The sequence below is a fragment of the Heptranchias perlo genome, chromosome 4 (genome assembly GCF_035084215.1).
Source record: "Heptranchias perlo isolate sHepPer1 chromosome 4, sHepPer1.hap1, whole genome shotgun sequence".
Lineage (NCBI taxonomy): Eukaryota > Metazoa > Chordata > Chondrichthyes > Hexanchiformes > Hexanchidae > Heptranchias > Heptranchias perlo.
Window position 1 is genome coordinate 80,015,443 of NC_090328.1, and position 23,637 is coordinate 80,039,079.

The following is a 23,637-nucleotide window of genomic DNA, read 5'->3' on the forward strand; positions in this document are numbered from 1 at the left end:
CCCACAATGGTGTTGGGTAAGGAATTCCAGGATTTTGACACAGGAACAGCAGTATGTGTCAAAGGCAGGATCGTGGGTGACTTGGAGGGGATCTTGTAGGTGATGGTGTTCTCATGGTGTAGTTGCCCTTGAACTTCTCCATGGTCATGTGGCAGGGATGTACTGTAGAAGTAAGTTAGCCAAGTTGCTGCAGTGCATCCTACAGATTGTACATGCTGCAGTCACAGCGTGCCAGTGGTGAAGGGGTGAATATTGAGTTCAGTAGCAAGTGTGCTGATCAAGAAAATTGGTTTGTTCCTGATGGTATCAAGCTTCTTAAGTGTGGTTACGGATGCACTCATCCAGCCAAGGGGTAAGTATTCCATCACACTCCTGACCTGAGCCTTGTAGATGGTGATGATGTAGTGAGCCACTTGTCACAGAGTTTCCAGCCTCTACCCTGCTTTTGTAGCCATGGTGTTGAAATCGCTGGTCCAGTTAAAGTTCTTGTCAAAGGTGACTCCCAGGATGTTGATGGTGTCGACAATGGTGTCACCGATGAAGGTCAAGGTGGGGTGACTGGGCCTTTTCTTGTTAGAAATGATAATTACCTGTCCTTATGTGGTATGAATGTTACCTGCCACTTGTCAGCCCAGGTCTGGATGTTGGAGAGACAAAAATCTGGACCTGAGTGTCAGTTGACCACTCAACTGTTGGGGGAGGGCCATCTCAGCTGAATTCAGCCCTGTCTGAATCTGACATCCACATACATGCACTTTTCAGCAAGGATCATTAGATAACAACCAAGAGTGGGAGTGATGGCTGTATTTCTTCCCTCCCTAGTTTGGAGAAACTGAGGCCAACAATGTGCCCTCATCATTGGTCTGGCTGAGATTAGCTAACTAACATGAGGCTGAACCAAAGATCTTCCTGGTCTGTTTGCCTCAGACCATCCCTTATGATGCTTTTAGCCACTGAAATATTGGGGAGGTCAATATTGCACATTTTAATCACAACATTATTTATCCAAAAATATAGCTTGTAGCTCTTTTTGAAATGCCAATCATTTGTAACATTTTATGACTTCTCATTGGGGTACAGTCTGATGGAGACCTGTCCCTCGCTGACCATTATTAACATGTAAACCTGAACAGTGAATTTCAGCAGGCTGTTCGCAGCGGTGGGAGGTACATGAAAAACCCTATGTAACCTTCACCCAAAAGGAAATTCTCAGACTGCAAATGACAACAAGCAGAACATCACCAGAGGAGATCAAAATTGATTATCAGTTTCATTAATAAGGATGTTTAAATATGCTCCATTTAGGTGACAGGTAATTAGCTTATTCCTGTGTAATGTATATATGTTAATCCTCCACTTACAAATATACCTCAGAAACGCCCTTCTCTCCTGAAGACGCTGACTCCTGATGTGGTATGGTTACATGGGTTCTCGCAGCCCTCCACTACCTCACCCACATGACCATTCTTCACGTAAGTGTCGATAGGCTTTTGATCAAGAGGCAAATTAGGAACTCTGTCTGATTTTTCCCTCTCTAGCCTAGGGCATTGTTTCTCTGGCTGAAATCAGCTAAATCAGCACAAACTGGAGACCGAACCTGAGACCTTGTTGGTCCATATGACTAATATTACACTGGCAGTGCATTTGCTCAATAGGCCATAGGAGAGGATATTCAATGGAACAAGCTAGGTGGACAGCATTGAAAGACTCACTCAAAATGCTTGAAACACCTTTCATTGTATCATTACAGTTGCTGTGGAGATGATTTTCACTATAGGGACATTGCCAGTGAAAGATTGGCATGGTGCATTTTGTCTCATCTGTAGGATTTGAGAGAAAAAAAGATCGAAGGGCATCAGCTTACCAAGGAAACTGCCCCTCATATGCGTAAATAGCATTAGAAGTGTTATTGTTACACAGCCAGACATATTCTGGACTGAAAGTGTATTGCAGTTGAATCTGTTGCATTCAGCCACCGATCTTTGGGTAAGCGTTCTCCAAGGCGGCTTTCGAGACACACGACAACGCAAAATCGTCGAGCAGAAATTGATAGCCATGTTCCGCACCCATGAGGACGGCCTCAACCGGGATCTTGGGTTCATGTCACGCTACACGTAACCCCACCAGCGAAAAAAGTTATCTGTTTTTAATACAACGGGTCATTCTCTCTCTTTCTCTTCCTTTCGGATGTTTCTCTCTCTCTCTTTCTCTCTCTGTATTTTGTTCTGGCCGTTTGTATATTCGGTGGTCCTGTATGTAATGTCTCTCTGTCTGAACACTTTGATTGCCTTGACAACGGGCAGTTGGAAAGATTATCTGTAATCACCAGGCATTGTTCTCTGACTATAAATGCGGTAACCTTCAAGGAATCCCACACTTCACCTGACGAAGGAGAAAGCGTCCGAAAGCTTGTGATTTTCAAATAAAACTGTTGGACTATAACCTGGTGTTGTAAGATCCCTTACATCTAAAAGATGCATCAAAAGCAACGCAAAAGAGGAAATTAACTCCATCTACAAAAGAGTTGTAACACTCACATCCTTGCCATTTATAAGTGGAACAGTGAGAAAAAGGGATAATATAGAAGTGAACAAAATATGACCTTGAGTATTAATTTTGTTCTAAGGTGGCAAAATTGGCTTGCAGTTAATTGTTTACCTTTTAAAATATAGTTTTACACATTCATAATTTATGCCATTGATACCACAAACAACTCCAAGATTTCTTGTTAATTTTCAAATGTAATGGCATATCAAGAAATTAAGTCAGAGGTGCATTTAGTCAACAGCATCTTCCAAACTGTAAGGCACTAAATAGTACCACTTACTGCTGTGTCTGGATGTGTTTACAAAGCTGCAACAATTACTAAAGTGGAGAGTTAATCACCAAGGGGCTGGTAATGAGTTACTGCTCTGCTATCTAGATGATTAATCTGGATTGAATCACATGCTTATGATCCTTTTTGTGGATTTACAGAATGCAAGAATTATTTGCAAACTCAGAGATTTATTGCATTGCAAACATCTGTTTTAAATTAAAATCTGGTTGTCCTGTTTGTTACACACCAATAAAACCTCAGAAGACAGTAAAGTAGGTAATGGAGCATAATGCTATTCTACAGTGCAGACTAACAGTTGTGATACCATCTCAATATTATTCATTACTTTCAGTTAAAATCTCTTGTTTTTTAGCACTAGAAAACACGAGGCAACAATTATTTTAATACAAATTATTCAACAATGAAAAATAGAACAAAGCTTTATTTTAACACAGCAGCTAACAATTGTTTTCTTATTTTTAAACATTCGCCTAGAGTATTAACATAGGAAAAGTTTATATAAAAAACACCAAAGTCCAAAAGCTTATTTTTCCCCCAAAAATTCTTTTTTACAATGTTGAATAATTTGGAACCATGTGCCCAACTTACATCACTGTATTGACATGGATGCTGGTGTCAGGGCAAAGGAGGTGGGAACAGCAGGAATCCATCTCACTTGCCCTACCTCTTTCTTGATGTGAGGCCATTAATGAGGTGGACAGAACTTCAATCCGTCCTTGTCCCCAGTGGGAATTCCCTGATTGATGTCTTCAGGGCGGAGACACTGTATTTCTGGGACCCAACCCTGACGATCCTCTACTGTCTCTTTTATGCCGGAACTCCGCCCCAGGCCCTGAGGAAATTTGGGGCCAACATCGCTATATTTATTCAAGCATAAAAAGATGAATTTTCTGTTCATTAATGCGAGCAATCTAAGTGCAGGGAAATAAAGGAGATAATTTTGCACCTTTCACACCCAGGGACTGATCATGTGATCATGGTGCTGGGACTGCTGCTTTATGGCTGCTGCATCCTGTGCTGACTTTGAGCTATAAAGTGAGGTCAGCTCATTTAAGTAAATTTTCGGTGCTCCAGGCACACAGCACATGACCTGCTAGGAATGCACAGGGTTCAAGGGTGGAATATCCGGTGCCAGAGGCACTTAAAGGGGACTGGCTGCAAATTTTCAAAATGACAGAAGAAAGAAATGGAGGCAGAACAACACCATTCCAAGATGCTGCTCTGGAGATGTTACTGCAGGAGGTACTACAGAGAAGGTTGGATCTTTTAGAGTGGAGGAGCAAGAGTACTACCAGAGCAACTTAGATGGAGTTTTTTGAATTAATTAATGTTGACTTGTGTGTGCCTTGATCCCGGGAGTAGGTGAGGAAGAAATTTGCTGGCTGCACTAGGTTGCTAAAGAAAGTATGCTCACAACTTGCATAGTATTGTAATGTTTCCTTAAAAAGCATCTTAATATGCACTTCACTGTAACCTTGGTGCAGCATCGCAGAGGGACAATGGGCAGCTCTCTAGCAACTGTTCATCTACTTTCCAAATGCACAGGCATGAGCATGTTTTACCAGTGCACTCTGCATAGTTGCCATCAAATGCATTTTCTCAAGGCCATTACATGTGGCAGGCAACCAAGCACACCGCAAACACAACCTGATTTCTGTACGTTCACACAGTCACAGCTGCTTGTCTGGATGACACACAGGGGTAGAGTTTGACTTTTGGGTGGCCAACCAGCTGAGAGATCTTGGGTTCCAATCTACAGCAGTCTGCTTGTCTGGATTCACCATGGGGAGAAACAGATAACACAGGGCTTTAACAACCTCATTGCTCTCCAGTGGTGTGCTCTAATACAGATCTCTAGCCATGATGAGGAAGTGCCTAGGGAAATACCAAGAATTGGCATGGATGATGGAGGCATCTCTCAGAGCAAAGCCACATCCATATGGCCAAACTACCTTGCTCAAATGCTACAAATATATCACGTAGCATATAAACTGAGGCAGCCACTGCATCACATATGCATGATCCCTGCAGCACCAGGGCCATCAAACGACCATCTAATGAGCAAAAGGAGCGACTGGGCCAATCCTATTCCTAGAAGCAGACACTGGCACCCAGTAGCCATCCACCTTATTTCCTCACACAAAAGCAAAATACCACAGTTGTTGGTAATCTGAAATAAAAACAGCAAATGCTGGAAACACTGAGCAGGTCAGGCAGCATCTGTGGAGAGAGAAACAAAGTTAATGTTTCTGGTTGTTGACCTTTCATTAGTTTTATTTCTGTAGGGAATTCAAGGGATTGATTATCTTTGTCATTTAATGAGTTTGGGGCCTTGGGATGTTCCACAAAAAGCAGGTGTGGCTTCCACTGGATCTAAGTTGGCGGAATTCCAGGGTAGATCAGACTGCCCTAGACACAAACCCAAAGCTGTCTGCAGATGTAAGGAGAGGGAGTGGGCAGGATTTAGGATGGTGCATTACCAGGGTCAAAACCCAGTGGACTTGGGTTCTGCCCCAGATTTCTCCGTATCCAAATCACTCTCGAGCTCTGGTCCCTTCCAGCTTCAGCCTTAGGTCCCGGGCAATGCATCCATCTTAAAAAAAAGTGTAAAGTCTCTAATTAAAAATGAAAATAGTGGGGAAGAATGTCCGCTGGGGTTCTCCTGCTTGTCTGCAATAACTTCGTCAAAAACCCCGAAGAATGGCATAAACGGCCATTTCTGCCAATATTCAGCCAAAGTTACGGTGGTGATTGGGAGAACCCCCAAGGAAATTTCAGGCTAACATGTTTTGAAAGAAAATAAAGCTTTGAGTATATGTAGGGGTCTGTGAAACAGATTAGTAACTGATTTCATTAAGTGGTTGGCTTTCTTAAATAGTTTTCATTCTGAAAAAAAAATTATATATATTGTTTATATTTTTACTGAGCAGCTAGAAGTCATTTACTTATTTTTGGTCATTTTCACAAGTAACACTGTTTACATGGAAATCTATACTCCCCACTACATGTTTCACACTGTAGAAATAATTAGATGTGAATCCTAATGAAGTAATCACTCATTTATTATTTTATCCTCAGCAGTGAGGATCATGTCATAGTAGCAGTGAAATAAGAGGCAATTTTGCAGCTTCATGGTTCTGGCGGGGTGCCTTGCCCATCAGGAGTGCATTTCAGTAACTTGTCTACACTGTGTGCATGTATTTTGATATACGCTCCCAATGGGAGAACACAGTTGGAAAAAATACCCCTGCAGTTCTCTAATGACTAGTACAGTGCTCTATCACATGATGCATTGAAGTGCACGGATAAAAAAGGAAATGAGTACCTGTCCTTTGAATTGTGCTGCTGAGAGCTCTCTCCTACTGACAGACTGTAGAACAAATCATTTTTCCAAATCTGTCCACTCTTATGATCTTTCATGTACCTAGGGCACAATTTTAAAAGGGAAAAACAGGTGGCAATCAAAATCGCTGTTTTTGGGAGCGGGCAGACATCCCGGCTGGAACCTGCACATTTTTGAATGAGACTCAGGCAAATCTGTGTCAGTCACCAGGAAATCCCCCCCCCCCCCCCCCACTTAAATCCGGCGGGCCGATAATTAAAGGAGCAAATGCACCTCATTGAGGTACATACAGTAGTTTATTCTTTGTGTATTGGATAGTTAAAAAGATTTTAACGTAGCCTGGGTTGCTTTCCCACGGCTTCCGATTCACGCCTGGTGAAACCAGGCAGGAAGGGCCGGATCAGTGAAAAATAAACGAAATAAATTAAATTAAATTACATTTCCCATTGCAAACAAATTAAATAAATGTACCTTAAAAAACAATGTTGCCTGGACCGCCCCCCCACTCTGATCCCGATGTCTCCACTCTAATCTTTGTTCCCCAATCCCCCCATTTGTATCCGAACTGCCAAGAGGTCTCTCTCTCTTTCTTTCTTTCTTTCTCCCTCTTTGAGGCTTTGATTGGCCTCATTAGGGTTGTGATTGTCGCAACCTGCTTACTTCCCTTCCGGGTTTGGCGCCCGCAAATCAACCCCCAGCCCCCGGACTTTTCCTGCCGGCATATTAAAATTGTCCCCCTTGAGTGTGTTATCATGCTATTATGTGTCAGAGTAGAGTTTGCAGTAGTTAAAATATATGATGTTAAAGAAAGAAAGAAAGAACTGTATTTATATAACAGCTTTCACCACCTCAGGATGTCCTAAAACACTTTACAGTATTTTGAAGTGTAGTCACCGTTGTAATGTAGGAAATGTGGCAGCCAATTTGAACACACAAGGTCCCTCAAATAGCAATGAGATAATCTGTTTTAGTGACAATGGTTGAGGGATAAATATTGACCAGGGCACCAGGGAGAACTCCCCTGCTCTTCTTCAAATAATGCCATGGGATCTTTTATGTCCACCTGAGAGGGCAGATGGGGTGTCGGTTTAACGTCTCATCTGAAAGTGCAGCACTCCCTCAGTACTGCACTGGAGTGTCAGGTTAGATTTTGTGCTTATGTCTCCGGTGTGGCATTTGAACCCATAACCTCCTGGCTCAAAAGCAAGAGTGCTACCACTGAGCTACGGCTGACACCTAAATGACTATGCCCAATAAATGATTGTTTTTGTTAATCCAAGCTACTTGTTAATATGATTAAAGTTGTGTACCTCATGATTGTTTCCCTCCATAACCTGTGGGAGTTGAATTATTTTGTAGTGCCCCTGCTGCCACCACGACTGAGATCAGCGGACTCAGCAGAGGCGTGGAATTGAACCTAAGCTTCTCAGTTCGCTTGACTCAGTACCACTCTACCCAGTGAATCGACTCACTGAGCCATTGGAAAAGCCTCAAGAGCAATTATTATAAATATAAATGGCAATTATAAAATCACAAGGAGCCTGAAAAAACAAATCAATTGGAGGTGATTTTCTGCTTGCTGGTAATGCTTCCAACTGATGAAACCTGAAAGCAGCAGTGCTACACGTGTTAAATCAGATCAATCATTCATTCTGGATGGAGTTACCACTTTCCACCATGGAGGTGAATTTCCTCGGGGGTTCTCCCACTGCACCACCGTAACTGCTGTGGAAGTTTGATTAAAACTCGTTTACATATTTTCACTGATCTTCAGTTGAAGTTACAGTAGCACAGTAGGAGAAGCCCCGAGGAAATTCACCCCCATGAGTTTACAGTGTGGGAAACAGATTTGCAAATCTGCTGTAAAAACAGTAGTGAAGCTTATTAGCTGAATAGATCCAATCAAAGCAGGACACATTGGCCTCAAAATTCCATGATCCCATCTCGGAAATGCAACAAAGCAGGGTTTCTGTCTGCCTGTAACCAAGGACATTGAGCCCGTCCCAATTCAAGTGGACAGAGTCATGTAAGCATTTGGCAGGAGGCATGCACCTATACTGGTGCAACAGAGGCATCGGCCTTGGCTGATGCCCAGAAAATCAGATTGGACTATGAGGCCCTTAAAAGGCTGAAGAGAAAGTGCCCCATCATTTTTTCTGGGATAAATTATGCCAGGAAATCCTTTGGTGGAACTCACACCCACACTCTATAGAGGGTGTAATTGACAGAATTCTGGGGTAACCCAAGAACTCCTCCAGATACACCCCCAAAGCAATCCTAGACTGTACGGTGGTGGGTGAAAGACTTGCCCATTCCTCACTGACTAGAATTTGGACCACTTTATACATAGGGCAGAAACCTGGTGGATTTGCATTCTACACTAAATTATACTCCCTTTAACGACTTGCCCGCTCAGTGTCAGCCTCGGATCCCAGAATTTTAGAGTCATTGCATTTGCTGATTGCTTAAGGGCACTTAATCACTTGTAATTCCAGCTCAAAGCTGATGCTAATGAGATGAATTTATCATCACACATAGCAAGAACACAACGTGGCTTTTGTTGCTGTTATGGCTGTCAATATCCTTTCAGTTGAGAAACAGGACAAATTGGAGTTGAGGGCACTCAGGCCTTTTCTGAGGGAGAGGATCTACAGGGTCAAATATCATACTTGGGAGTGAGAGAATAGCAAGGTCTTAAAGAGGTTGAGCCTTTCCAAGGATGCAATTACTAAATTGTGTCAATTGGCAGCTGATGACTTGGGGGAGAGGTTCTCCTCACCGACTAGAAACAATCTGCTTGAGGCTATGAAACTAATAGATGCTTCATATTATTTTTTCCTCATTGCTACATCACCAGGTGATGGGAATTAGCCAAACATTAGCTAGAATGCAGGCATTAGCCAGGCATTCCAAATGTGGCTGATTCATTCTTCGAATTGGATTGCATGTTTATTTGAACAGCAATTGGAGAGACAACAATTCTACACCACTTTAAAAGTGTATCATTAAGAAAACAAGCTAAATAGGGTTGTCACAACAAATGTGGCAAATGTTAATTCTTTCACCCTGGTGGAAGTCGGTATCAAGATCAATAGATAAAACCCAACAAGCAGGATGAGCGATGAACCCTTAATAGGCATAAGAGACACTGCACCTTATTTTAATGCATTAGAAACAGATAAAGCTAGAAGTTGTTCCAATATCTGACAACACTGTTTTATGTTCCTGCTTTGTCAGATATTGAAATGATAGTGATATTGAAATAGAAACTGGAAATACTAATGATTGTACATTCCAAGGTGAATGGTGATACCATACCCTCAGTCTTGAAGGCTTTCTTCAGCTGTTGCTGCTGTTCTCTCCAGCTTGATGATTGGACATAATGTTCTTTTAGGTGGTTTCCATAAATCAGTGAATTTTTCCAGAATTCCAGTTGATGATTTTGTTCATAGAGATTGCATAAACTTCTGTGCATCCTCCTCACTGAGCTCTCTCCTGTTGCATGGGTTTCATGAATTGATGCCCCTTCCAAATATCAGAGACCTCCTGGCCACAGCCTCTTCCAAATGAAAGCCACTGACGTTGCATGAATCATCATATGGCCTTGCTGATTTTTTCAAGGTTTCTAATCGGCTCTGCAGCCGAATTCCTGCATGGTGACTTAAAGCACTTTTGTATTTGGTATGTCGTGGGTCTTCGATTCTGCTGCTAAGATAAGGAGTTGCTTTTTAGCAATGTAAACACGAAGAGCTGGCACACAGATATCACTCTCCCGTGATCCCGACTATGGAAATGCCAGATGTAAAAATCTATTTACAGAGGTCAAGTGCTTCCTGCTTATTTAGGTCCAATTACAGCTTGAGATGATTTGGTATTTTAATTTATCACTGGCAATAAATTAAGGTGCTGTGCATCAGAATATGCAGTGTTAATGGCTGGGTAGTTAGCATACGCACTTAGTGCTGTAAAACTGTCTGCCTTAATGTCCACTAGTTCAAAAACAGGGCCCCAGGAGATCAATCTATCTATTTTGTCTCCTTTATTGTGTTGTGTCTACTTGCAGCCCTTGGGCTGGAATCGACTGAACACAATAAATTCAGTTTAAAGTAATCCTTGAGATCCTAAAATATTCTTGAATGCTCAGTTTATAAAACACTATGGTGTTTTCACAGTTTAGGAATACAGCCAGCAGCATATACACAGCTACCTCTCCATTGGTTGCACTCCATAGTGTAAAGCACCGACGTTTGAAGAGCTGACGGCATTGTAGACCCAAGAAAATGTATCTATGAATGGCTCTATCTCTGTAACTTCCTTCAGCCCTACAACCCTAAGAGAACTCTGCATTCCTCCAATTCTGGCCTCTTGTGCATCCCCGATTTCCTTCGTCCCACCACTGGTGGCCGTGTCTTCAGCTGCGAGACCCTAAGCTCTAGAATTCCCTCCCTAAACCTCTCTGCATCCCTACCTCTCGCCCCTCCTTTAAGACGCTACTTAAAACCTACATCTTTGACCAAAACCTACCTCTTTTGGTCATCTGTCCCAATATCTCCTTACGTGGCTTGGTGTCAAATTTTATCTGATAATTGCTCCTGTGAAGCACCTTGGGATGTTTTATTACATTAAAGGTGCTATATAGATGCAAGTTATTGTTGTTCTGAAGAAAGGTCATTGATCTGAAGCGTTAACCCTACGTTTCTCTCTCCACAGATGCTGCGTGACCTGCTGAGTGTTTCCAGCATTTTCTGTTTTTATATCCATTAATGTGTCGTCGGGTTAAAGCTAGCTGCAGTGAACAAGTCCCAACCAGCTTACTCTATAGCACTCTGTATTGTACAACAGAGCCCAGAACACTAACAGAAACCATCTCCCTTTGCAGTGTGTAAAAGCAGGAGAGCGTTCTGCTAAAACAAGATTCCCTGATCCAAATTTAAAGTGCTAAAGTAAAAGTAGAGAGGCTTTAGTGCAAGGAATCTACGCTCAAGTGTACTATTGTGGGAACCCCTGATGTAGAGTTCCATGAATTTCAAGTTTGGGTCCTGAAATCTGTTCAAATGGCACATATGAACCAAAGGTTTGTTTTTCTGTACTGACCTATTTATGTTTTTAAGCTGTTTATTTGTACAAATTCCCACAATCATACAAATAGCAATGACATACAGATCTGTAAATAACAACACTGCACAACATTTGTAGTTTAAGATGAAAGAGATATCCAGTGGTCACAGTACTATCAATAGAGAAAACCATCAAACCCTTGCTTTCCACAGACAATGTGTAGTATACCTTATAATGGACTCTATCCCAGTCTTTTAATCATGTAAGGAAAAGTCATCAAAGTTTCAGCCTCACTCCCTCCCCCAAGCCCTTGGGGTAAATTAAGCAAAGCTTCACATTACATCGCAAATCAGATATCACACATCAATTTTTTGGGATAGTTTTAAGGAGTAGACTGGTTCTATCTGAATGTCAGGATCCAGTACGTGGTACAGCATGGTGACTACCTCCCTGCTGAATTCTGGACGGCGTAACCCAGGGGATGGAACAATGTATCCTCCTTGACATATGAACTTTTGTCATGTCTTTTGCACATGTCCTCATGTGTGTTCCTCCAATCTTTTAGTAGGTGGATGTTTATACTTTGGTGAGATGACAGAATGAAACATTAAATTGTTTTATTTCTCAAAGAGCAAGTGAACATACAGAGCAACAGTTATGAATTGAGTTAGTACAACTTGTCTTTGTGTAACAATACAAAATAATGAACGTGCTTTCTCACGCCAGTGGGTTGTCTTGCTTGACTTAAACAAAATAACTTCTAACTACCCTCCAGCATCATAACCTTCTGAGTCTGGGCAACAGCCTGTCCTGGCAGCTTTCTGTTTTAAAAATCTGATGGAGAGTATGTTTCTGTCCCTATTTTACCTCTTTTGTGTTAACAACCAGAGTGGAGGGTCTGTGCCAGACAGCCCAACACAATAGGTGTAAGGTGTTTATTGATTATATTATTATATTATATATAGGCTAACAAATTGCTTATTGTCTTGGTTTTTAAGGAAACAGCATTAATGCCTTGTTCATCAGCCTTTCAACTACTCTTCATCTCGATGCTTTTTTAAACTTGTGTGAATAAACTTTGCTTTAAAAACCCGATATTTAAATGTAGCTTTTTTCTAAATCTGTTTGAAGAGCAGGGAATTTTCCCAGTGTCATGGTTAAAGTTCCTCCCTCATCCAACTGAACCAACTTGGCAGATCAATCATTTTGTGGATTATTTGTGCAGAATGTCACTGCATTTGGCAGCAGTCACTGCACGTCAAAAGATAATTCAGTGTATGAAGTGCTTCGGGACATTCTGAAGTGAAAGATGCTTTATAAAATAGTATCATTACCTACAGACCACCTTCCCCCAACTAACTGAGAGTCAAAACTAATAAAGAACATGGGTGTATACCCATTACTGGACATTAAGGGATCAGCCCCCCCCACCTTGGACCACTAGGGCTATAAAATGAAAATATAAGGGTCACAATCATGAGATTCTGCTCCTGATGATGGACATGGGTTGGAGCTAGGGCTTACATTGTAGCCCCGACTCTCTGATTCACAATTGCCATCAATTGCATTGGTACAGCCTTCAAATTCAGCCCTATAATGTTTTCCTTTTTTGAACAGCAAAAAGCAATGGGCCACATATTCTACCAGGCTGTGGTGAACCAGAACAAGGAACAGGTACGCCTGAACACAATGAGGGAGGAATTACTCTCGTGTGCAGCAGCACCATAAATGAACAACAATAAACATGTTTTCAATTTCATCATCCCTTTGCAATGTTCCTTCTTGTTTTCTCCCCTCCTTTAGGTTCCTATGTCATGCGTCACTCCCTGACCGAGCAGCTGTTTAATCCGCCCCCAGACTTCTGGCTATATTGCTCTGTAATCATTCACTTGGAGGTGCACAAGACTATATTAACACATTGGTTGATTTTCTCTCCCTGTTGCGAAGTGTCCAGCCTTTGCTGAATTCTCATAATATTTTTATCAGTAACATGAATTACACCCTTTAACCAATCAAATGACAAAGCAACCCCACAATAACTGTGTCACAATATTGAACTCTCAGGAATATTGCCAGTCCATCATTACATAACTTTACTGTTCCAGCGTGCTTACTAATGTCAACATTTTATTAAGAAAATTGATTTGGTGCATATTTATTGCGTTAAAAAGCAAGGATAGAAATTTAAAGCTGCTAGTCAATGTTCTACCAATGTTGATAAATAACTGTGCTATCTCTTGTTGTTTAAAGTATCACAGAACTCCTCAAATGAATTATAGGTTACTATCTTTATTGCAACCATCTCAAACAATGCAACTCAGCTCCAACTTCAGAAAAACTGTTCTTTATGCTTCAGTCCCTTGTCAGCAAGGATTCAGGTCCTATGAGAACTGACAGCTGTGAGACTGCCAGTTTTCTGCACAAGTTAATTTATATGACTAACAATCATTAATTAGAAATCACACAATTTTCTGAGTACAGACTCGGGACAAGAAACTTTACCCCAGCACTGGCACTTGCAGGTCTGCTGCCTGCAATTTTCCATCTACAGGAACAAAAAATTGCGGGCAGCATGTTAACGATTTTCTGACATGTGCTGGCAGTGGGCGAGGTTCCTTGCCATGACACGTACTTGGGATATTACCCACAATAACATTTTGTCCCATGCTAGATTCAAACACTAAGGTCTGGAAATTCCACAGAGGCTAATCTGATAGCTGGAGAACCACCATCCGCCCACCTGCTTGGCTGCGGGCCCCATCCCTAAGTGTGGAAATAGGGTTATTTGCACGGTCAGTGTGGGCCACTGGCACAGCAGGAGTGCTCGCCTCAATTCACCTTATAAGGTGGAGAGGGAGAAGGAGGATGGAGGGTAAGGAGAGAGAGTGGAGAACCCTCGGGGAGGGAAAGAAGGCAGGAAAGAGAGGAGCAGATAATGGAGCAGTGGAGAGGGAGAGCAGAGGGGAAGGAGGGAGAACGGGGGAAAGGAAGAAGGAAGAGGGAGACGATGGGGAGATGAAAACGAGGTGATAGGAAAAGGAGGAGAGGTGGGGAGGGGAAGGGAAATGGAAGTGAGAGGGTGCTATTTACTGGACTGTTTCTTCCTGGAAATTCCTGTCAGCGTGAAGGGTGGGAGGAGTGGTTGCCAAAGACAGGGAAATTAAGCCAGCAGGGGAGTAATTGTTGAGGAAGAAGAATACAGATTAGCAGGGGTAGGGTGATTGAGGCATGGGACAGCCAACCATCAGGGAAGGAGAATACCAGTTAGTGGGGGGGGGGAGTTGCTGCAATTGGGAAATACAGTTTGGGGGATTACTGTAAAGTGGGAAATGATGTGGGGTAGAGGTAACCTCTGAAGGTAAACTGCAGCCAGTGGGTGTTGGGGGGGGGGGGGGGTGGGGAGGGAAATGCAGGCAGCAGGGAGGATAAAGGGGATTGGTAGGGTGATGTGGCCAGTGGTGATTGAATGAGAATTTGAGCCAACGGTGCTGGGAAGATTGGAGTTAAGTGCAACGCTGTTATGTAAACAGAACAGACAGAACCACTGAGTGAAGTGTGAGCACCAGGAAGGGCTGGAGATGGAGCTCAATTCAAGCTTCTTTCGTTAAAAGCTTCTTTAAAATAACAAACCACAGTATTGCTCTCAGTGTTAATTTGGTCTATATTTCTCGAACATATAATTTGAAAATACATGGCACAAACTTCAATTGAAATCATATTTGAAAACACAAGATAGATCACATTACAAAAACATAATAGTATTAAAATGAAAAAACTAGACTTTTTTTAGTGCCGACCAGATTATTTACAGGGTGTGTTGTCCTCACGTGTGAAATATTTAAGCACATGTCCTCTGCTGGAACAGACACTGATTCGGTTTCCTGTGCTGTATTTGAGACCTATCTCATGGCAGTAGCAGCAAATTTCTTCCAGATAAAGGATAACAAGTCCAGAGCAGTTTTATTTTGTTCAGGTTCCGATCTCTGATCTGAAATCTGTCCTGTTTTTAGGTGCTGCATAAGAGTACATGAACTGAGAAAACCTCTGCACCAGCTTCAACCAATGTGGTTTAATTGTTGGCTTCACCTAATGGATCAATCAGATCACAAAAAAGAGATAAATTAAAAATATATGAAAAGATAAATTTGTGCTACATTGTTGACAAATTTGCAGATGAGAAACTGGGTTGACACTGGCCAATTTATTTTGGGTAAGATTCTTACAACCAGCACATAGAAGAGACTTTCAGTCAAACAGTCCAATGTATATTACAGAACTTCTTCCATTGAAAGTGGTCCTGAAATATAATCTGGTTCGCTTGCTGCTGAATCGGCCTCATTTAGACTATGGATGGATTTGGTAACAACGATAACTGCGCATGTGCAAGTCACAAACACAACTTTAAAGCAATCACACCCATGTGGATCTCAAGCATGCACATTTAACAAAGACTCACATTTCTGATTTTATGAATCCTGCAGTGAATCTTTCCTAATGTCTGGAGAAGTCCATATAGGTTGGCAATGGGGAAATCACTGTGCTGGCCTTTATGTAACTCTCTGATGTTTTACAAATCCCAGTTCTTTGAACAGATTACCAGATAAGGATGAGAGGCCCATGGCTTTGTTGTAAACAACCTTTCATGTATGCTCTTATAGCAACATGTTGCCTTTTATATTTCAGCAAACTCCTCTTACATCATCCCCTGCTGTGATGAAAAGCTTGTGTTTTAAAAGCTTAACAACCCTTTAAGCTCAATATTATCCATCTAGTTTATTTATTTAATAATCTATATATATCCATCCACACAGTACACTGTTTTCGGTCCTGAAACTCATCCTCTCCAATGTTATCAGTGTCATTGAGGGGAAAAAACAGGATTTGCGAGAACACAGTTTAAACCAATTCTGTGTTTGCAGTTTTTAAATGTCTTTGTTTAAAAGGGGCACAGTTAGCCCTTTCCTTTAAATGTCTTTTGTTCAAGGGATTTTTAACCCCACAAATGTTTATTCTTTTACATCATATACCTAGAAAGCAGTACAGTTGAATGCATTCAACCAAACTTTAAGCTATGAAAACGTATTTTGTTAAAAAAATATATGGAGAAAGGACAGGAATAATAGAATTAGAGTAGCCAACTCCAATTCAAGAACTAGCACAGGTGAGATGGACCAAATGGTCTCCTTCTGTGCTGTCATTTCTATAATTCTACAATTCTATTTATTTGTTAGATCTGGGATAATGAATAATGTGACAGCATAATATAATAAATCACTCTTGTCAATTTATGGTATTAATGCTTACTTCATACATACTAATCTTTTCTTAATATTTACACAATGATTTATTTCTAGTTCTGTAATTCTATTTCACAATGATGGAGGAGCACAATAATTTGTGTTTAAGGACTGTACAATATTCATTTATTATCTTGACTGGATTGTCTGTCCTTTGAATATTTGAAGACCTTCCAATGGAAAAATCCCAAGCCAAGTAGCTATTGACTTTCAAAGCAATACAACTAGAAATGTCTACCTCATGTGCTTAAATTTGGAAACTAATCAAAACTTAAAACTTGGCACTTTCAATCATTAAACTTGATATTATTTGTTTTTTTCTTGCAGAAAAGGTATAATTGATGACTTAGCACTGCTCTGAATGGAACTGAGCCATCCAAACCAGGACTGCAGGCTGGAGTCCTCATCTGTGCTAAGTTAGCTTATCTCAGCCAACAGGAGTTGGGCACTACAATGACCTCAGTGCCCTTGAGCCAGGGAAGGAAAAAAATCAATCAAGGTTCCCACCCCTGCTCACTACCCATTAATTTCTGCTGGAAAATGTGTGTGTACATCAGCTGAAGACAGGATTGAACATGTTTGAACAGCATTGTTGAGGCTTACACTTGAAGAATACCCCTTGGGTGATACCAAAGGGTGGCATGTGCCTGTGATTTGCACTATAGCATGAGTCAGTGCCTTCAGGAGAGGATAGCGGATAATTGGAGGGGAAAATTGTATCACCCTACTCCCCCAAAAAAAGTTGCTGAAATCCATGAACTAGCTGGTTTACAGACACTGCAGGCCAACCTAGTCATAAATTTAGACATTGTTTTGCTCCTATTGGTCATTACTATGTTCCCTTTTAGCTTATTGAAACTAGTTTAATAATTTATTGATTGTTACAACCGACATCCCTATTCTTTATGTAATAGTTATGTAGTGCTGTGAAATAGAGGAAGAAAGTGCAAGCAGGAGATTCAACCATTTCATATCTCTAAATATTAACATTAAACTTGATATTCCAAGTCACTGCCAATGTCAGCACTTTTCAGTATTTTACTCACAGCTACCTAAAAATGTTTACTTATTACTCATCGTGTTTATTGTGCCAAAATGGAACTTTTGTTCTGGTTGTAAAATTATTTTCATAACAAAAATTAAATAATAGCCTAGAAACTTGCTGGTGCACCATGCTATTTGTGGGTGACTAACGTTTTCTTGGAGAATTCTCGCCTGCCTGTTAACATCCAATATTGCTATTTTAGCCACATGCACTAATTTTAGTAGAAAACACCTTACGTGCACTCACACAATACAGGTAAATGCACTTCACGTGTATATTTACTTAACAAACATCTACACCGTTCAGTAACCAAGGAAGTAAAGCACTCCCAGCGATCAAAAAACACTCGCACAGCCTGGTTTTCATCTTACCATTTTACCAACAAACACACAAAAAGGTTAAAGTACACATGCATACACCGTGCAAATGTAAGTATTGAGATCACATGCCCAACGACAGTGTCTATTACTCATTTTTTATCTACTAATCAGAAATGTAATTAGCAACATCTGGATTCCCAATTAGCCACATGTGCACTTTAAAAGTAGTCCATTGGATTTAAAGCGCTTTGATAAGACACCATATAAATTCACATCCTTTCCTTACTCAGTCAGTGACATACAGACATACACTCAACCTCAAAAAAAATCATATGCAGTAATACTGCACGCAAGGACTGCTTGAAGTACCTTCTTTAAGGCAGCATTTTGACATATGTCTTTGTAAGCCTGGAAAAGTATATTGTCAGCACAGCTAATGTCCACAAACAAGGCAGCGGTATAACAGCATCTGTGTCACCCTCACCACCTTTGCAAGCATCAGCACAGGTAGGCAGATCCCAGAAGATGTAAATAGTGAGCTGAGGAGGTTTCATTGGGTGAGTCACAATTCACCATTGAGGAGGAATAAGCTGTGGTGGCAGATAAGGAGCAGACATCTGCTGCCCAGTGGCTCAGCACAGTTCATGCCTCTGCTGCACTGCCAAGGGACTCTAGGCTCTCTGGATCTGCATATAAAAGGAGACTGGTGTCTGAGCAGGATTGCCCAAAGGAGCCACTTGAGTCAATGCGACAAACTGCACAGTCTGTTTAGAAGTATGAAGAAGCCCACTGTGCAGTCACGGTTGGACAGTTGCCTGTTCTGCAGTCTACCTTGGCGCCTGTGGCAATACCAGGGGCATCTGAACCAGAGCCCTCGGATCTGCAGATCCCATGGGAATATGTTTCATGAATGTCGCACTGCTGCTTTAGAGGCCTTGGGCTCAAATCTACAAGAGGTTCTCTTGTCCAGCTTTAACATTCTGGGTGATTGGATGGAGAGAACCTTAAGGTCAGGATTCACAGATCTCACTGCTGCCAGGAGGTCTGCTCCCGTCTGATCAGTGGACATGCTGAGGGAGCGCAACATGTAGCATGGCTGGAGCAGGTAAGGATGAGGCTGCTGTGTAATTTCAGCATTTCTGTTTCATTTTAGATTTACACAATTTGTAGTTTATTTATATTACAAAATAATTACTAACTAGATTGAAAAATAAATAAAGCTGTGTAAAACTTAAAACAGCTCAAGTCAGGAGCCATTTGCAACTACAGGATTCACACGTGCTTTGTACAAGCCCTATTCACATAATGAAAATGGCAGGTTTTACTCAAACATATGTAAACACTTTTGGAATTACTTCATGCTTTGATATCATAATCACTGGTTCTTTTATAACATGTCTGCTACTTATCCCTGAGGCATGCCTCTAACAGACAGTAGGCCAGGTGCATTTTTGTCTATCTCATTCACTACGTTCCTTTCTTCTTCTGACAGAACTTCTGGTTATTTATTACACGCTATTTATATTGCTTTAGTAATAGAGACGCAGGGGTGATAAAAGCATTGAGGTCGATAATGCAGTCTGCAGCTTCCAAAGAGGTGCCATGCATCACTGGGCACTAAAACCTACTCAGGGCACTATATACACTGTGCCATATAGTGCAGGTACATGTGGTACTTAGAGCCTGTGTACAAACTGTATGCATGGCTCATTAAGGCTCCCATTTTATGCTAATTAGGCACAAGTCCCCTAATGCACCTGGAGAGCCTAATACGCCCCATTATCTATTTGCAGTTAGTCACCATCTAGCTTGCAGCATTATTTGAAATGTTCCTCACTTTATTCAGAAAGATCAATGGTACTGTTAAAGAGGCTGAAAGCAAAATAAATATTTTTAACATTACAGAATCGTTGCTGAGAAAGCAAAATGCAGCTCACTTGTAACCATGCTGCATGTGACCTTTTTCTTTTCACACTCATGAATTAACATGAGTTACGCACTATCACACATGCATTAGCGTTCAGTCATAGCTCAATGTCTGTCATATTAATATTTAGTAGTTTATGAGCTCCATTAATAATTCAGAAATAGCCAACAGTTTCTTTCTGAGGTGCTAACTGGAAATCGTTTGCAGTTTTCCCAGCAATTCCTTTGGCAGATTCTGATTTGGTTTAAGTTTGGTCTTGGATGATAGAGAGGTAAGCGCTCACATACGAAACATTTGCTGTTCAAATAGGTATAGGGTTATCTCAGTTCCTTTCTTTAAGATATGTTAGCAAGCTAACAACACTCAAGAAGTTCGACCATCCAGGACAAAGCAGTCTACTTGATCGGCATCCCACCACCGGCGCACCGTGGCTGCAGTGTTACTATCTACAGGATACACTGTAGCAAGTCGCCAAGGTTTCTTTGGCAGCACCTCCTAAACCCGTGGCCTCCACCACCTAGAAGGACAAGGGCAGCAGGTGCATGGGAACACCATCACCTCCAAGTTTCCATCTGAATCACACATCATCCCGACTTGGACATATATTGCCATTCCTTCATCATTGCTGGGTCAAAATCCTGGAAATCCTTACCTAACACCACGGTGGGAGAACCTTCGCCACATGTACAGCAACGCTTCAAGGGCAACTAGGGATGGGCAATAAATGCCGGCTTTATCAACTATGCCCAAATTCCCAGAATTAAAATATATAAATATAAATAGCACAAGGGAGTTTGCCACAATATGGCAATCAAGTGATGAAGCAAAGGGGCAGAAATTGCAAGGCTTGCTGTTGGCATGGAGCCTTGCTAAATGTGAGCATGGCATGGAGATAGGGATATAACATTATAGCCCCAATTCTGCATCCATGATTGAATCTAGTCTAGCTCCATGCTGGCAACTCAGTCATGGCAACCTCCACGGAACAGTCTGGCAGTCGATCCTGCCACTTATCAGGCCTCAGCAGGTGGCCACAATGCCTCACGAATCTCCACTACTTCCCGACGATTTCCCACCCAAAATGGGAAGAAAATCGTCTGCCAACATTTAATTGAGGCCTTGGAGTTAAATTACCCGGGGCCTTTTTTTTGCTGCAGCGATGAATTTTGATCTGAATTTTGGGCCGCAGTTAAGATCGGGGGTAAAATATAATATATAGATTTTTAAAAGCCAAGCTTGTGTTCCCATCATCGTTTACCTTCTTTTCAGGCAGGAGAGAGTTGGGGGGGTGCGGGGGTTAAAATAGGATCGAGCAACCCGCCCCCATTTCTGCCTGTTTAAAATTTAACAAACACAAATCAGGCCATCGATGAGGCTCCTGTAAAAGGCAGGCGGGGGCCTAATTAATATTCAAAAGTCACAGCCCAATGACATCATCGGCGCTGCGATTTAAATTTAAATTTAATAATAAGTGAGGGGGAGGCTCGCGCCGTGGGATTCCTGGCAGCAGATCCAAGGCGGGAGGTGCCAACTGCCCAAGGTAAGTGCTGAAGATCAGCTCCTTTTAACACTCCTTGTGGGCTAGGAGGAGCAGGAGTGCTCTACCCAGACCTCACAAGGAAACCTTTGGCCTCCCCCAGCCCGGATCACGGCCCGATGTTCTCTCCCCACCCCCCAGCCTGGACCACGGCCCTGATGTCCTAGGTCCCCTCCACCCGCCCTCCCGCCTCAGCCCCAATCGCGGCCCAGAGCCTTCTGCCTTTACTGACTGCCTGGGACCATCCCCACGGGTCCCTGGCTGCGGCCTCCTGCGCTTGTTTGCGCAATTTCCCTCTGACCAGGCTATCAATTTGGCCGGCTGTCGGGTGGGAGTCTGCAGCAGATTATTTAAATGAGGACCTGCCGTTAAGGTTGGCTGGGGCTCCACGTCCTTGGTCTTGCCAAGTTTTCCCCGCGCTACCGTGCTTTACTAGACCCTCCCGCCTCCCCATTAATATCAGGGCCTAAGTCTTAACAAATCTAACTACAGATAAATGCATGACTGATGCATGTCCAAACAATGGCTTTGGGATTGAATTACACAAAATTATCAATGAAGCGTTCTGGTGCTGCCACGTATATAACATGGCCCAAATAATACAAAATATATCCAGCACAGGCTGGAAATAAATAGTTCCATTGGGAAATCCCGTGCACCCTTTCCACAATTTTCTGTCGATTGTGTGCCATCATGAGATTTCACTCCATGTCATTGCAAATTGAAACAACAGATTCATAACACCACTGGGACAGAACTGCGTGATGACATTTAAGGGGGAATTTGGAAGTGTCTAAACATAGGCTGTCTCTAAACAGCATTGTAATGCAGCAAGAAGGGACAATTTAAAGATATCAGTAAGTGTACAAATCCATCTCTTTAGAACTTTAGGGATTATAGTGTCCTTCTCTTTTAAACTGTTCATACAACATTTGGCAATTCACTTTGAAAACTGTCAGCAGGTTAACAAAACCATATGTTTCCAATGCAACACACAATCATATGGGATGAGCGAAACCAGCTATTTTATAAATAGCAAAGACTAAAACTCTTTCCAGATAGGTTAAAGTATAAATCTATGACCTGGGTCATCCTGCCTCACATGGGGAAAGGCAAGAGTGAATGTTTCCTTCCTGCCATAAATTAAAGCCATCTTTGACTTATCAGATAATCAGTGAGCCTAATGTATAGAGAACAATTGTATTAAACTTTAAATGAGCTGACTATATGTATAACCTGGACATAGTCTGCAGCTTTCCTTAATGCTGTGTGTTAGATCACACTGACTGCTGGAAAAATGAACTTCAGTGAGAGCTAGAAATCAATGCTGTATTTTAATCTGCTTGGTAAAGTAACTTATTCTTGTGCCACGGAACTACATAGCACCATGCTATGTTTATAACAGTTAAAAGGAATTGTGGGGAAAGAAGGAATAAATGTAAAAATGGGTGATAAATTCCACATGGGTTCAGATTCATCTTTGAAGGGTCTGAAATTATACCCTTGTTATGTTTAGAGGCTGGTGCAGATTGGTGCAATATCAGTCCCTATTCTAGAATTGCAGACACAAACTTACTGAGTGAGTGGGACAGTTATACCTGCTGCAGGCTCCTACACCTGCTAAAATCTTATGAACTTCCACACATGTTCTTTAAGTGGAACTGAGCCATACAGATCTAGAACGTTCCAGATTTGATCACCAATCTGTGTTGAGTTAGTTGCTTTTATATCAGTACTTTCTAAGTTTTTTGGAAACTGCTCTTATCCCTCAAATCATCCATTGCCTAGAAAGATTTGGACTGATCCATGTTTACTGATGTGGTTTCCTGCATGGGCATTGCACTGGTGATCTTGATGCATGGGTTATGCACCTTTGGAACTCTGCTCTTGAACACTTTGGTGCATTTTCCGTCATAGCCTTAGTCCTTTCCAAGGCCTTTGACAGAGTGTGGAACCATACACTTCTAAAACATATAGCCTCCCACCAAAGCTATCTGGTTTCCTCTCTGTTCTTTTGTGCTGTGGATTCATCATCTGACTCCTTTTTTAGTAACTCAACTGCCCCAGAAATCTGTCCTCTCTCCTATTCTAACGCTTCTTCAAATAAATGACCTCGTCCACTCTAAACTCTACCCACTCTTTTGTGATTATTTTACTCTTCATCAACTTCCTTCAGATTGCAAGCTCCCAGTGCTCACAGTGCAATGACTGTATCACTACATTTCAATCTTCTCTATAGGACCTTAAACGGGGCAATAAAAATCTTGTTTT

General features: G+C 41.8%; 1 protein-coding gene and 1 long non-coding RNA gene across 2 annotated transcripts in view; one reads left to right on the forward strand and one right to left on the reverse strand.

Moving 5' to 3' along the window:
• nxnl2 (nucleoredoxin like 2) overlaps positions 1 to 23,637 on the forward strand; it is a 74,287-nt gene that overhangs the window by 45,286 nt on the left and 5,364 nt on the right. The gene's annotated exons all lie outside the window — the stretch shown is intronic.
• On the reverse strand, positions 3,243 to 9,949 carry LOC137320534 (uncharacterized). The gene is made up of 3 exons (XR_010962577.1): positions 9,501 to 9,949; positions 6,165 to 6,263; positions 3,243 to 5,059 (listed from the first exon to the last, which is right to left on the reverse strand). It is a non-coding gene; the product is annotated as an uncharacterized lncRNA (long non-coding RNA).